The 17091-nt window shown below is 42.3% G+C and overlaps 1 long non-coding RNA gene across 1 annotated transcript; it reads right to left on the reverse strand.

Annotated features, from left to right (window-relative positions):
- Nucleotides 1-6147: 6147 nt before the first annotated feature.
- On the reverse strand, nucleotides 6148-14161 carry LOC141937579 (uncharacterized). The gene is made up of 3 exons (XR_012627010.1): nucleotides 14000-14161; nucleotides 8548-8630; nucleotides 6148-6475 (listed from the first exon to the last, which is right to left on the reverse strand). It is a non-coding gene; the product is annotated as an uncharacterized LOC141937579 (long non-coding RNA).
- Between the last annotated feature and the right edge of the window lie 2930 nt (nucleotides 14162-17091).

Raw genomic sequence — 17091 nt, forward strand, 5'->3', positions numbered from 1 at the left:
ACTTTTGTCTTTTAAGAGGGTTCTCCTTCACTCCAATACCTAAACTGGACCAAAGTCAAATCTTAACTGCTAGAGCAAGTAAGGATCTAATCTTGGTTGTTGAATGATTCTCAGACTGTGTTAGGAGTAACCTCACCTAAAAAATGACCTCCTGAATCAGTGGAGTGAAATGGACAAGGATCATACGAAAGCTGAGAAATCCTGAAATCTACTTTCATCATAACCTGGTATGACTGTTGGTATGGGCAGTACTGCAACCCTGGACAAAATTCCAAGTTTTCTTCTCAGTTGTTTTAGCTCTACACTTCAGTAGAGTTATTCCAGGTTAAACTAAGATGGTGAGATTGACCTTGTTAATTACTTTAGTCACAGCATGACCTCACCTAGAGCAGGCTGAAATCCAGAACAGCAGCCAAGCAGCCTCTCTGTGCAAAAATAGCACTTTCAGAAATCTCTCCCTGTAGAGCTTTTCACTGCATGTTACCAGTGACATTTTATATCATCCTCATCATTGACAGTTATATTATTTTTGCATTTCATAGAATCTGGATAATGAGAACACATTGACCAAATAATTTTACTCTTTTTACTTCCACTTTTAGGCTCACATCACAATCTTTAACATAAAATATGTCAAGATTGAAAATGCTATAGAAGAATTGTTTTACTGGAAATACTATGAAAAAAACCCACACAAGAGTACTATTAGTTTAATTTGGTTTGGAGCAATCCTTAAGCTTGACTTCATCACAAGTCAAGTTTGAGGCATATCATTTGGACCATGTAGACATGCTTGTTTCTGTAATATCTATAATGTAGATGTTGAACCAAGATGAATTCAAAACATCTTAGTTCTGCACAATTAGCACTCATGTGTTTAAAGAAGAGAAAATATTTTAAAGAAACCTTGGTAATAAAACAGGTGAAGTTTTAAACACTTTATTAAATGTACAGCTTGATGGTTTCCAGTTATATAAATATGCTTTAGTTTTATTGCTGTAATAAATTGAAAATACATGGAGGTGAATGAGAAAAAAACACCCATTCTGATATTTCTATTCATGTGTGTAATGGTTTAGTCCCTGCCGGGGTCTGAGACCACGCGGCCGCTGCCCCTCCCCCACAAAGGGAGTGAAATACAAAGCCCCAGTCTGAGATAAGGACAGATTTAATACAGCAGTGCAATAGCAACACAACAAACAACAACAATAACAATAAGAATAACAGTAATAACAATGAACAGGGCAAAATATCTACCAATACAGCAGTGAGAGAAAACCCGGCTGCGCCAACCCCACGCGACCACCGATTCTTCCCGCGCTCTGGCGCCTGGACGTGAGGTCAGCATGGCATATGAATAACCCGGCTAGAGCTTCCTCCCCCACTGCTGGGGAAACTTAACCCTATCCTGGCTAAACCAGAACAATGTGTCCCATATGTAGAGTAGCAATTTAGATCTGGTTCCAGAAAATAATGTACTCAAAGACTCGTTTCAAAACTGTCACAGGGACAAAAGAATCAACAAATGCCTTATGAATATTGATGTATATGACCCATGGCCACTGCAAGACACCATTTCCACCTAGCGATTTTTGCAAAAGAACAGTAAGAGAGTTCATCTGCAGAGGTTATTCTCCCAATCAGATGAGCTCTAATCCCATTTTAATCTCAGTGGGCTATATTAAACAAAAGCAGAAGGTCTGGATTTTAGAACAGATTAGCCTTGACCTCACAGAGATCAGATTTACTAAGTAATCAGGTGTACATAAATTGCCACCAACCAGGGCTTCTAATGATGCATTGTGGGTAGCAATAGAGGAACAAAGTAAAACGTCTTTGTAGTACAAAGCAAGAGAGAAAAGTACAGCAATCACTGCACAGCAAAAGAGAAAAGTGCAGCAATCACTGCACTACTAAATTGTACTGAAGTGCATGAAGTTTACAGTAACTTCCCCTCTATCAAATATTTTACTGCACCTTAACGAAGAAAATTTACTTTCTCTAAGTATTAAGAAAGGATGAGGAAAAAAAACCTTTAGGTGGGAGCTGCAGAGGACTATCTGTTTAGAGTTTGTGAAAACTTTACAATACAATCAGTAAAAGCTGCAAACTGCATAAAGGATAATACTTTTTTAAAACTCACTAGACTGACTGTGATTTTCAGCAGAAACACTCCAAAGCAGCCACTCATCATCTGGTTGTCATTTATATCTTTACTGCTGTGAAACCTGCTACATATGATTGGGGATAATCTCCAGGGTTACATAGCCCAATATGCTGCTATATCACCTAATTTTGCATGTGGCAGTCTATTAAAGGCTTCAGGAGTAGTCTACTCACAGGAGCTCCACAAGATTTTTCATGTCTGGAAAACAGGAAAATTCAGGTACTTTATTAAACAAAGATACCATGTTCTTGTTTCATTTACAGTTTGTACAACTAGTGTTTGCTTTGTCCCATTTGCATCCAAGTTTTTAACTATTCTCTTGTTCTGATATTAAGGTTATGTTAGGCAGTCATCATGTCACAGTAAATCCAATTTTAAAGGACCGGTTCAAAACCTTATCTGTGAAAAGCAAAGCACTGAATTGGTCTTAAATCTCTCCACTAGTTTATGGTGGGTTTGTGTGGCAAGGTTTTTGCTAGGCAGAAGGGGGCTACAGCAGTGGCCACTGTGAGAAGCTTCTTGAATCTCCCCTGGCCCCAGGTTGGACCTGCCTCTGACCAAGGCTGAGCCAATTAGCTACGGTGGCTGCGCCTCTGTGATAACATATTTAAGAAGGGGAGTTGTGAGGAGGACACCTATGCAAACACCAAGGTCAGTGGAAGAAAAGAGGAGGAAGCGGGGGAGGTGCCCCAGTGCAGAGACCACCCCTGTATCCCGTGGTGAGAGGGGAGGGCCGCCCCCCACTGCCACACATGGAGGTCACCAGAGGAGCAGACAGCTGCCTGCAGCCCGTGGAGGACCCCATGCCAGAGCAGATGACTGCACCCAAAGGTGACTGGAACTCTGTGGGAAGAAGAAGCCCCCACTGTTGTAGTTCGGCACTGGGAGGACGGCAACATGTGGGGGTGACCTCCTCTGGAGCAGCACAGGAATGGCTGCAGCCCGTGGGAAGAACTCATGCCAGAGAAATTTCATGGAGGACTGTCTCCTGTGAGAGGGACACCATGCCAGAGCAAGGGAGAATGTGACAAGTCCTTCCCCTGAGGAGGAAGAAGTGGTGGACTGACCGTAATCCCCATTCTCTGCCACCTGCACCTCTTGGTGGGGAGGAGGTGGAGAGATCAGGAACAAAACTGAGCCCAGGAAGAAGGAAGGGGTAGGGACAGTTGTTTTTAAGATGTGATAATGCTTCTCACCATCCTACTCTCTCTGTTAAGTGTTGTTCTTAGTGTTTGAATTAAAACTATGTTCTTTTTCTTCCCCTAAACCATGACAGAGTTCAAAACTATTCTAAGTTTTTTTTTTTTGGAAGGGAGCTCAGCAGATTTTATTCTAGATTAAGTATTATGTCTTTCTACAGACAGTGTAAAGTTGACATAAACACAGTGTCATTGTCATGGTTTGAGCCCAGAGGGTAACTGAGCACCATGAGCTGCTCACTCGCTTCTTCCCTCCCAGCTCTGGGAAGGAGAAAATGAACCAAAAGACTCTGGAATAGAGATAATGACAGAGAGGGGTGGCTCACCAATTATGGTCACAGGCAAAAGACAGGCTCATTAGGGGAAAAAAAAAAAGACATCACTTTAGTTCAAAATACTAACAACAACAACTACACTTAACAGACAGAATGGGTTAGTGAGAAGTGTTACCATATCTTAAAAACACCTTCCCCCACCCCTCTCTTCTTCCTGGGCTCAGTTTTGTTCCCAATATCTCTACATCCTCCCCCAGCGGTGCAGGAGCAGGGGATGGGGGGTACAGTCAGTCCACTGCTTCTTCCTCCAAGGCAGCAGGGAAGCACTCTTCTGCATTCTTCTTCCTGCTCCACGTGGCGTCCCTCTCACAGGAGACAGTCCTCCACAAACTCCCTCCACTGAGAGTCCTCCCCATGGGATGCATTATTCCTGAGATGCTTCGGCGTTGGTCACCTCCACGTGTTGCAGTCCTCCCAGTGCTGAACTACAACAGCTGGGGCTGCTTCTTCCCACAGAGTCCCCGGGGTCCTTCACTGGCCGCAGGCAAATCTCTACTCCTCCAGTGACCTCTGTGGGTGACAGGGGGGGTGGCCCTGCTGCTGTCTCACCACCAGATACAGGGTGGGCATCTCTGCTCCAGCACACCTCTCCCCTTTCCTTCTCCTTCCTTCCACTGACCTCGGTGTTCACATACGTATCCCACTTGTAGCCCTTCCTCACAAGTCCTCCAACCCCCTCTCTCTTCTTAAATACATTATCGAAGAGGCACTGCAACCGCTGCTAACTGGACCAGCTTTGGGCAGAGGTGGGTCTGACTTGGAGCTGGGGAAGCTTTCAAAGAAGCTTCTCACAGGGGGTGACCACTGTTACCAAAAACCCCACCACACAAACCCAACACAATCATAAATGCTGGCTAATTCAAAAGAAACAGGAGTTATGCTTTACCTCTCTGGTGTAGCTCAGCTTTTCCCTGCCAGATGATCTTCTGCTGTGTAAATGTGACCTTAGTCATCATATAACCACAGCCTAGTGGCTGAATCTGCATTTTCATTTTTTAAACTACAGATACTATTGATACCATTTTCTAGTTACATGGTATCAACCTCAAAAACCTCATTTTATAAATCAATTATAAATACCTTCAATAAGGTATTTATTAAATACTCTGTATTTAGCCCTAACCTTGCTACTCAGGCTATAATTTCCTTTTTCATACCCTTATTCGCATTCTCTGTTTCTATGTTCAACATCACCTTTATTAAAAAATCAAGTCAGAATACTCATTTGATTTTGGAACATGTAGTTTCACCTTAATCTTTACTTCAGCCTTGCAGAGAGGTGTCCCATCTCTTTTTTGTTATTTTCTTTCTGCATGTAGTACTGGTGACAGCAAACTTTAATATCTTTTAAAAGTTCAAACTTAAATTGAATTTTGGCAATCCTAATTTTAGTCCTAACTGCACAGGCATAATTTTCTCGGCTGCAGATCCCTTTCCCTTTCCCCTTTCATGTTCTTTGTTACTCTTAAAGGCTTCTCCATGTATTTATCTTTTCAGTATCATCCTGAGACCTTTCCTAGAAGATTAGGCATAAGAAAATGTCAGGCCTGGTCTGTGTTCAAGTCCTTCAGTGATGCTGATTTCACTAATGAGTTCCTTTCACTTATTTTACTGAGGATGTCTCTGCACAGGGACATACGAATTTATTAGCCAGTGTTTACAGTGATTATAGCTTTGAGAGACGCAGTTCTACCAAAAAAGCAACACAGAGACAGACAGAGAGGGTGACTAAACTGACTGGAAAAAAAATTAACTTTGATATCTGTGAACCATCAGCCTAGTACTTTAAAAAAATTTTTCTCATCCTCCTATCTCCGAAGACACTCATCCAAGGCAGACAGTATTTTTTCATCTCATCTACCTGTCTGCTCACATACTTGTCTGTCCTCTTATTCACCCAACTGTAGCCATACTTCCTTGCAATTTTATGTCAGTGATCTCCTGCTTAACTGATAGCAGCTGTCCCAGCCTCAGCATGTTTGCTCTGGAGTGGTAGGGTATAAGCTACAGCTTATGATTATGATCCAAATCTTCTGGTTCTTCTCTGAGCCCTTCAGAAGCTCAGAGCTTATAATGGTTTCTTGTTATTCCGGATGCCCTCTTCAGAATGGTATTTCATCAACAGCTGTGTTTTTTCATGTTGAGTGGTGCCCTAGGTACTCAGCCTTATGCCTACCTCGGGGGGCACCCCCTCTCCAGGGATGCGCAGCACAAGCCCCTTGCTCTGCTCTATTACTGTTGGGAACAGCCCTGTTGACTGTATGTCTATCAGCAGTGCAATGAGCAGGAAGGTTTCACAGGTTAGGATCCTCTGAGTCAATCACTGCAGTGTAAAGATGAGGAGGAAAAGGAGTACCGCACAGAGAGATGTTTGTCTTCCCTCCAGAGTGTTTTAGAAATGCTAAAAACAACCAGTAAAGCTGCTACTAGTGGTTAGATTCTTATTGCTCCCAGTGAAGATAGGTTCTGATTGGGTCTTGATATTATTGTCATAATGATTGTCAAGTTAATAAGACAAATATAAAAAAGGAACAAGGAATTCAAGACAGAAACAGAAGCCTGAGCCAGAGATAATTTTTACCTTTTTTTCTTTTTAATAGGACTCTGGTCTGTACTAAGATATTTCCATTACTATTATTGTTGGCTATTTCTTTCTAAGCTACAAAGACACAGGAAGAAAGCTGCATCTTCCCAGTTATGAAATATAAATGTACTGCTTTGCAATCCACATGTGCTGCTGCTTCACCGGGTTCTGATCAGTGGCTGGAGTCCATCTGCAACAAGACATGAGCAGCAGAGACATTTCTAGTAAATCTCTTACTTTTAAGTAGCACTGGAAATAAACACTGAAATCTGTTTTCTTGCCAGCTTGATTCAGAAAACAGTAGAAGAGTTACAGCAGGTTTAACCAGGCATTCTGCTATAGAAAGGGATCAGAACGAAGATTCAGATTCAGAGAACAGCAGTGGCAGTCACAGAGGTTTTGTGTAGGAAACTTCTAATTACTACATGGAACATTTTTGGGTCATGATTTCTCTTGTCACACAGGTATCACAAAAAGTGTATGCACATACACACACACACATACACACTCACACATGTATATAAGAAGAAAGTTCTTTTTAACTTCAGATTAGCTTCTGAAAACATCAAGTGATTTTTCTAAAGCAAGCCACCGCAGTTAGCTGAGTTACTGTAATTGTCCATGTTGGTAATCTCAACCCACTGCAGAGGTGAGGAAAAAAATGTCTTCCACTGGGCTAACACGCCTTACTGTGTTTTTTCTACTAATAAACATCATGTAGTTATTGCAGTTCAGTGTGTGAACAGGAATTTCTTTAGCTACTCAGAGATAAACCTGTTCCCACTGGCATCTCTGGGAATGGCATCTTTCCCTTCTCTGCCAACTATTAAGCCAAAGTCTCAGGAGAGGAGTCCCAGTTCTCTGTCCATCTGTTCATAGCTTCTTAAAGCAACTGGAAAAAATGTCTGTCCCCACTACTAGCCATAAGGTATCAGCAACAGCTCTGTGAAGTGTCCAGAGTGAAGTAGTGACTGAAACACTCCCTGCACTAAAGGTGTTTTTGTGTGCTTACCCTCCTGTGCCTGCAAGCCATTCAGGCAGATTTTGTTTCATTTGTCAATGCAGGAAGCTCTGTGGGCAGCAGTACAGAAATAGTTCTCCTGAAAAGTGTTTAACGTAGGAGCTGTGGCTCTCCACTCCTGCGTGCCAGAGAGGGTCATAAGATACATGCCAGAATGGAAATGGGAATGGGGATCTGTAAGTATGTATGTCTATTTTTTAGGCTCTCTTCTTTGCAAAAGGGAGCCATGACTGTACAACCTGCAGGATATCTGCAGCCACAATGCTTTTGAAGGCTTTCCTGTGCCTGTTGAGATCCTTTGTCTAAAAGCTGTTTTACTCAAGCTTAATGCAGGATCTAGGATTTGGCCCTTCTGAGAAATTTTTGAGAATTGCAGAGAAATCTGTCACCTTATTTTCTGTGTCTTTTACAAGGGACCCTGTCAGTGCTCTCCTGTGTGGAACTTGTCCCTGGGTGAACTGTGCTGAAGAAAGGCAAACACTTTCCTCTTCATCAGGAAGAAGAGTCTTGTATAACTCTTCCTCACTGGTTGCATTAAATGCATACAGAAGCATTAAAAAAACCCTGTATAATTTTCATATGCATAGCTCAGCACTGACATGACACAGCATTTTTGCAAATGGTATGGAAAAATGGTTTCTGTGGGTTAATTGTCTCGGTTGTCAGACTGGATTTTTAGCTGCCAGCAACCTTCACCCAGTTTCAGATCAGCACAGTGAGCAGTGGTGTGAAGTAGCTATGCTTTCTAAGGTTCTACTCTACTGTTTCCTTATTTTTTCTACTGCTGTTACCTGAATGCTAGCTACTTGGAAAGATGTCCACTGCATGCGTTTGGACAGCTTTTAAGCAGCCTAATTCTTGGTGTTTCAACATTTCCTGTTTAGCCTCTGGTGGAGATACCTCTTCCTTTCCCCCACCACTGCCTGCCATTCTCCTTAGAGATCCAGGGGCCCTTCAGGGAATCATGGGACAGGCAGAGTGGGCAGGAGGGAGGGCAGAGCAAATGCCAGGCTGTATTTACTGTGGCACCATGTGTACATCTATGCCAGCTGTGCCATGCTGTGCTATGGAATGGCTAGCACTCTCCCAGGCACAGATTTTGGTCTGTTTTCCCTTCTCTTAGCCCAATATGACTTAAGATTACTAGCTCACTAATATTGTGTGTAAACTGACACAGGCAGGACACAGGAACAACCACAAAACCACAGATGAAATGCGAAGGGTAAATTTATTCTCATTACCTCACAAACTGGGGGATCTCTGCAGCAGCACCCAAGCAGAGCCATGCAAGTGGGGACACAGGCACCGTGGAGCTTGGTCCTTGCTAGACAGAAAGAGAAGAAGAAAAGATCTTGAGCTTGCTGCTTTTGCCTGTATATATCAAGGATTTTTGCAGGCATAGTTTTCCACTGTGCTTTGATCTTTCCCACAGCGGGGCAGGAATCTCAGGGATGTTCGATAAGGTGCCTCTGAGTCTCTCATAGGCCTATGTTATCTAAACGCAGACATTCTATCCATCAAGCACATAAAGCTAAAGAACAATTAGTATGATATATGTGTTTTTCGACACCCCAGCTGCAAGTCACTTGATCATGTTTACAATCTTCCTCGCCAGTCTTCCGTTATATTCCCATATACCGCTAGTGATAGTGTATGCAGAGATGTTTTTGCAGTTTATATTGATGTACATTTACTAAATGTTTTGGAGACCACTAGCAGCAGAGTTACAGTACCACAGATTTCAGCTCCTGGGTACTTACTGAATGGATCTTGCTCCACTGTAGCTTTACTGCTTTCCAAGTGAGACAAAGAATTCTGTGAATAGCAGTCACGACTTGGATCTGCAGTGCAGACGAGACATACAGCTCGTGTGAGAGGCATTAGAGTTGTTAGCATTTCCATGCACTGCATGAATTAACATTACATTCTAGAAGAGCGTCTTAGGATAAAGAGAGCCTATAAAAAGGAAATTGACTTTCATGGCATTTGCCATCCCTGTAATGATTCTTCCCATACTCAGAACTGGATCCTCATAAGATGAAAAAGCTTTCATTTTTAAAATAACAATATACCTGTCTTAAAAAAACACAAAGAAAGAGAAAGGACTTCCTCCTTTTTCTAAAAAATATCCTGTTCTTTTATACGTGCAAGTCTTAATCACCTTTTCTTTTGGTTAATGGCCTGATATATAGTATGTTTAATAATTTAAGACTGAGCTAAAATGAGGTTGATCTACTTTCTTGGAATACCCTCGGGGAATATGCAGAAGAGAATTGGAGAAGCAATTATTTCATGCCACAGCTGTATATTTAACTGCTTGCTTTCCTACTCAAGTGGTATCTTGCATTCTCACAGCTGAGGTAATGGAGGAAGTTGAGACTCTTAAGTGCATCAGTGAGTCCTGAGAGGTGATTAGCACAGCATTCTGGAACTTATCTCCTTCATGCCAGGCAGTTCTTTGAGTGGACCATTTCTGACAAAAGTACTCAGCCTTCAACACTCACTATCATCTGTTTACTCAGTCTTGATTAAAAAGTTAACTAATGAATCAATTGATGATGGCTCCGTCCATACATCCTCTTTTGACTCAGTGTGCATGAAGGTGAATCAGGCTGAAACCATGCTCATTTTTATTCTGAGGGAACAGAGGCTACTATATGATTTGTCTTGTTTCTGTAGTACATCTGCAAAGGTTGAAGATATCACAGGCACTGTCACAAAAAGCTGCTCCAGCTGATCAGTTCTCCAGTGGTAGTACTTACACTCCACATCTACTCTGGGGAACCAATAAATGACTGACACACATAATTTTTTGTCTCCTTGGCACCAGTTTTTTCCTCCAACCTGCTATGGTCTGGCTTAGTGGAAATGACAGAACAAAACACCCCTAGCAGCACAAACAAGATGCAAGATGCAAAAAGCAATGAAGATCAACAGGACTCTGGGTCTAGCCTGATGTGTACCCTGTGTGTGAAAGAGCATCCTACTTCCTTGACAAAGCCTGGGCTGGCATTTCAGCCACTCACCTCTGAACTGGGACGAGAGAAAATGAAGCTCTGCTGTCTGACACAGCCATGCAAAATTGCAGGAGGACACTTAATCAGTAGATGAGTGAGTTACTGAAGGCAAAATTGCAGAGCATTGGAGTCCATGACAGATTACACTGAGGTTCTGACTCCTGTAGGACCTATATATTCAGTGCAGAACAAACTTGTGTCAATGCCATCTAAAGAATAATGTCAAACCAGCTCAATTCTCTTGAAGCCTCTACAGATAACAGCACATACATATACAACATTTTTATAGGGCAGGCAGCCTTGTAGTATGCAGGACATAGAGCAGATGCAGTGCAGGGGGATGACCTTCCACAATGTGACCACTGTGAATGGTTTCAATGTAGCAATCCAAAATACACAAAGGGCTTCCAAAATCCTAAGGTTAAAGAAATGCAGAAAAATGCAGAAACTTTTTAATATATTTTCTCCACTATTGACTTACAAACTCCCTGTAGACATGCAGGTGGGTAAAACACTTGCAGGTGGAAGGTTGATGCTTACAGCCTGTGTCTCTTCTAAGATTGCCAGTTTGGGCAGAAAAAGCATTTTGCAGTGCTAAGCAGCTGAACTCAGAAGGTCTAGTTCTCTTCCACTAGTAGGTAACATGATGCTTTAAGTTTTACCAATTATTTTTTTATGATTATTGTTAATAAATAATACTGCAAAGACATGATTGCAGGTGGCGCATACTGCATCTGAGCTCTTAAACTATTATGAATGCTACAGTGACTCCATCTCCCATATCTTATTCAGCACCTTAGGTTTGCCTAATAAAGCATCATTCTATCTTATCTAAGTCTTGTGCCACTCTCTCAGGCTTCAGAAACCTTACAAAGCACTCCTGCATTTCACTGATGGCAATAAATGCAAGAAAGTTGTTCATAGAATATAGCAAGATTAATAATCACATGAATTTGCCAGAGAAGCAACTGAGAAGCCCCCAAAGATGGTCCCTAGTGAATTCCCTCACAACACAGGATGAAAACAACCACCGCAGCATGAAGGATCAGAGGTTCACTGAGCCCAGGAGCTGAAGGCGGTGCTCAAGGAACAGTCAGCTCACAGCAGCATTTCCCCAGTATGCTCTCCCAGACTGCAATGTTTTCATGCTCAAGGTCTTAACCAGAGGTTCTTTCTTTTCCTTCCCATTTAAGGGCCTCGTTGGGTTTGTCTTCCATGAGCTTGTCCAGTCTCCCCTTAAGACCATTAAAAAACATCCCATGTCTGTGAGCTCCACAGCTTTATTCATAAGACAGGTGAAAAAACTGCTAAGTGAGGTTTCAGTTTTATGCCTCCCGTTTCATGGCTTCTTTTGACAAAAGAGAAGTAGATAGCTGCCTTTCACAACACCTACAGTGATGCAGGCTCTGTCACAGTGTCCTCACTTATCTCTTTTTCAGGCTGAAGCACAGGATATGCCCTAGTTCTTCAACAGCCTAGCAGAAGGAAAGCTTTTCCTTATCCAACGACAGGATAAAATTGAAAATGCTAGACAAAGTTGTCCTCAGTATTTCTTCAGTCTTGTTTCAAAAGAACAAACTCCAGAAGGCAGTTTCTTTCCTGTAAAGCTTTAGCTAAAGAGTGCCAGATGGGATTGCACTTCCTGAGGTGTTAACAAGGACATGGCCTGTCCTCTCCAACAGCACAGACCCTACTGCTTTCAGACTGTAGTGATTCAGTCTGTGCTATTGATCTGGAAGTGTCAGTTACCACCACACGGGGACAAGCTGTTTTATCCCAGGGATATAAATAACAATCTGAGCATATGGGGAAGAGAGTACTCTTGGTCTAGAACCAGCTTCTTCTTTACAAGCTTAATCTTTAACATCTGGTCCAGCTCACAGGGACCTGCAGTGTGTCCTGAAACTTAAAAATTGTTCCTTCTTTTGTTCTTCTTTGGTCTCTGATACTTAGCTGTTGTAGGGTTCAGCTTTGACCTTTTACTCTCACTCAAGGTGATGGCCAGTCTTGCACTGATATAGCAGTTAGAAAACATGCACCTCAGTTAACTTACAGTACTAAGTTACCTTGAATACAGGCAGAACAAATTTGGCCTCTGGCCAAAAATGGAACTCGTAAATGTGGTCATGTAGAAGTGCTTCTTTGTCAAATAAATTATCAGCTACAAGTGAGGAAACAAACCAGGCTGCTAACAAAAATTGTCATCAGCATTCAGCTACCCTGCATCTCAGAAGAGGGAATAAACTGGGGCCTTGTGAAAGTCTACAGCTAAAATGATAAGATTTCAGGCACAAAACCCATAGTGCATTCCCCAGAAACTTCAGTAAAAAGTACTTTGTGTCTCGTGAGAAAATATAGCTCTAACATAAATGTCGACCACACTTTTCGCTGTGCTTTCTTGTTGGGTCTGTACATTTCCATGTTGCATGCTTCTAACTTTATTTCCTTGGACAAATGGTAACTTTTAGATACAGAGACAGTATTGCTGTTGGTGTGCTTTTTGGGTTTGGCAGATTTGCATGGCGATGTGTGCATTTATTACAAGAATGGTATTTATACTCCAGTTCCTACTGGCATAATATGAAAGCTTACATCCCAGGGAGATTGGAAGAGTCCAGGATGATGAAAATTGGGAAACAGGTGAGGAGGGAGAAAGTAAAATATGTTTTACACATCTTTAAAGCTTAAGGTTTTGGTTAATATTGTGGAGAAATTGCCATTGTTGAGAGAAGTACGGTTTAAATCATCTTTGCACGGTGTGAGCTAGGCTTACATAATTCTCCATCTATCCTTCTCAGACTTCAAGGAAACTTTTGTTCGTACCTCCATTTTCAGGCCTGAAAGCTGTAAAGAGTTAGACTGAAGCTGTGCATTTGAATAATTTGTTATTATGTATCCCACAATATACTTAATCTAATCCTTTAACTATAGAGATGGGAGACAGTATATTCCTCTGCCAGGCAGCATTTTGAATGCTGCACCGTTTCTGCATATGTACAGACTGCCCTGATGTGTCTGTCTCCTTTGACAGCAGGATGGCAGCATGTATAGCCCTTGGTGCAAGCAAAGGGCCGTTTCTTCCCACTTGAAGAGCCGGCATACCCACCACATATCTGCCTTGGGGTAGAGCATGAGGATAAAGGCCATGCCAGGCTGGAAATCTCTTCTGTGCTGGTGATTTTCTAGCTTCACTTTGTTAAAGAAGGCTGCAAAGAGTTTGGATGTGTCCACCGCAGGGGTTTCTCCGGGTATGGAGAGAACACCTACTGTAGACCAAGGTCCTTCAGTCACCAGGGAGATAAGCAGACTGAGGGTGCTCCTGCCGGCGGGAAAGACGTGCCGACCCGTTAGGGTTTAAAAGAAACCGGAAAGGTTTTCTCCTTGCGATCTGTGCGCTGTGCAGAGACACCTGGTGCCCGGCCGGCGGCGGGGCGCGGCCACATCCGCGGGGTTCTACCACCACCCAGCGGGCAGCGCGGGGAGAGCCCCGGCGCGTCCCCCCGGGAGTCTCACCTGGGCCTGCACACTTGCACTGAGAGAACAGTGGAGCTCATCTTTAAGAGTGAGTTTCCCGCGTACCGCTTTTGTGTGCAGTAGCTAGTGATGCAAGTTTCGGTTGTTGGGTTTTTTAAATGTACTTATTCATAGAAAATATAACTGGCCTTTGGAACCTCACCTGGTGGATCGGCCTGGAGATAGATTTCTGAAATCTTCAGTTATTCAGCACTGAATTCTGTCACACATTGTTCATCCGCTAGCCTGTTCTTCGGCTAAGCTGTAAAAATGGGAGGCTACTTCAGCAGTCCCACCTGGAAGCCACATGTAGTGTATGCAAACACAGGACCATGTTTTCTCTGTGGCTGCAGTCCTTATTTGATGGTTAAAGGCACTCACAACAGCTAGGTGGTTGCTCATTCACCCTAGTAAACAGGGAAAATCAGTGATGAGCTTGGGGCATCCTGCACACAGCTCCCACAATACTAAGTCTACATGAAACACTGCTCCTTCGCTGAAACACCTTTACTCTGAAAACAAGAGATGTACTGTCCTGCAGTAGTCTGCACCAAAGGCATTGCACTGGTCTGTATGTAAAGCCTGGTGGCCCCAGTAATAAAAACTACATATTAGACAGATTTTTCCTGGCTTTTTAAGATGAAGCTAACAGATATTCAACTGGACAGATGTTCTAGCAACATATGGGGATCATAAGGAAAATAAGAATAATCATATCACATCAGGTCAAAGGTCTATCCGGTTTAGTGATTCTGCTTCCAAGTGTAACCAATAGCAGATGCGTCAGGAAGACTATAACAAAGCAAGCATGTACTGCTACTTTACCAGATTGCTCACTCATACTCCACAAATTTGGGGCTTACTGATCTCTGAACTTGATGGGGTGCATTGGAATTTTGTAGCCCTCTGTACTTTAGATTGTCTTTCCTGCCACAAGCAAACTTTTAATGTCCAGTGCTGCCTGAGTCAAGGAGTCCCAGTTTGATTGCAACCTGTTTGCTTTGAAGCCCTTAGTTCTTGTTTTCATTTGATGCTCCGTCTGCTGTGTTATTAGAAGAGACATTAAACAAGCTCCTTCTCAGGCCACAGGTGATGTTATAGACTTCTCTTATACTCCCCCTTTCCTTCCCTTTATGAAGTTGTCCTTGTTTCAGCTGGGATAGAGTTCATTTTCTTTCTAGTAGCTGGTACAGCACTGTGTTTTGGATTCAGTGTGAGAATAATGTTAACAACACACTGATGTTTTAGTTATTGCTATGTAGCTCTTATACTAAGGTAAGGATTTTTCAGTTTCCTGTGCTCTGCCAGTAAGCAGGTGCACAAGAAGCTGGGAGAGAGCATGGCCAGGACAGCTGACGTGAACTAGCTACAGGAATATTCCATACTATAGGACATCATGCCCGGTACATAAACTGGGGGAGTTGGCTGGAGGGGTGGATGGCTGCTTGGGCATTGGTCAGCAAGCAAGTGCATTGTGCATCACTTGTCTTTTCTTGAGTTTTATTTCTCTCTCTCTTTTTTATTTTCATTACTATTAGTAGTAGTATTATTAATTTTTTATTATTATTGTTATTATTATATTTTATTTTAGTCATAAACCCATTCTTATCTTGAGCCCCAAGCTCTACCTTTATTTTTCAATTCTTCTCCACATCCTACTGACAGGGTGGAAGAGTGAGAGAGCAGCTGTGTGGTGCTTAGTTGCTGGCTGAGGTTAAACCACAACAGGAGTGAAGCACCTAAACAAAGAGTTTTCCCCACATGGAAACCATTATACCTAGGATCACCCTTACTAAATTTTATTTTACTTCTCCTAGCTCTCCTGTACCCTTTTTTGAACTGGAGGACCAGACCAGATCAGAAATTTTGTTAAGATTGTGACTGAATGAATGAACTGCATGGAACAAATACAATCCATTCGTTTATGGACAGGTATTCCTGGCTAAGAGCAAAAAAAGAGGCATGTGGGGGACAATCCAATACTCCAGATACTAAACCATAACCTAAGAAAAGTTAAAATGTAGAAGGTGTGAAAGTGGCTTAAAGCCTCCACTACCTCCAAGTGTTAGAGAAACACAGTATACAGGAAGGCTTTTTACAATTATTTCTATGCTGAAATATGAAGATAAAACACACAAGAAAATTGTTTTCTGGGATGATATCTTTATGTCTCAAGCTTGCATTTTAGCACCACTTCAGGTGTAGCAGATTCACACACCTATAAAGCTAGTTTATACACACTGGCCTGCCACATCTGACAGAAGATGGCTACACACAGTGAAGCACACAGGAGTTACTTATTTGTTCTATAGCCGAGTCCAAAACTTCTTTCTTGTCCCGGCGTACTTTTGGCTTTAAATGGAACATCATGGTTCTGCGCTCAGATTGAAACTGTTTCCCTGTAAGTTCTGACTGTTTCCAAAGATGGTTCTTTGTCTTCTTGGCAAGTACCAAGGTACCTGGCAATATCACACCTTGAAAATTGAACTACTGAGGTAGTTTCACATACATTTACTCATTTGCCTCCTTTTATTTAATGAAAGAAACATCAGCTAAAATGGCAATACTCTGTTCTGAAAAAGTAGACCTCTGTCATGTAGGGAAAAAAGTAATTCCCTTGGCCTGTAACTCAAGAGAGGCACCTTGTGCATCTTACTTTTGGCTTCAGGAACCTGGTTAATATTGTCAACGCATAAGTGCCGTACTACATAATTGAGCCTTTTGGAAGTAATATGCCACCCCTGCACTGTTGCCAGCTGCAAGAGAAGGACATAATTCCTACAGTTTTATGTGCAAAGCTGAGGACTTTAAGGAAGATTGTTATAAAAATATCCAAATAGCAAGACCCCCCCATCCGCTCCTCTCCCTTGAGAAACATTTGTTACTAGAAAATACTAGCTTCCTCCCTTAAGTCCTATTGAACTATTCCCTGCAGAATTATGCAAAACATTCCACCAAGAATGCAAAACAGAGTTATGCAAAACATTCTGCCACTCAGAAAGGAAATATATGAGCTCAGAGAGTTAATAAGGGGATGTATTTGAAGTAAGGCATTAAAGGCTTGAAGGAGTAGACATGATTTGCCTAACTATGGGATTTGAGGCAGTGTGAAAGAAAACGGGCACCTAACATCACTGGGAAAGCAGATAACAACCAGACAACAGAAAAACTGCATCAGGCAAGAAACGTAGTACCTTCCAAAAAACCTGTTTCATAGAAGAGATGAGTTAGACAATAAAACGACTTTAATGTCAC

Source organism: Strix uralensis, chromosome Z (assembly GCF_047716275.1).
Source record: "Strix uralensis isolate ZFMK-TIS-50842 chromosome Z, bStrUra1, whole genome shotgun sequence".
In the NCBI taxonomy this organism is placed as follows: domain Eukaryota; kingdom Metazoa; phylum Chordata; class Aves; order Strigiformes; family Strigidae; genus Strix; species Strix uralensis.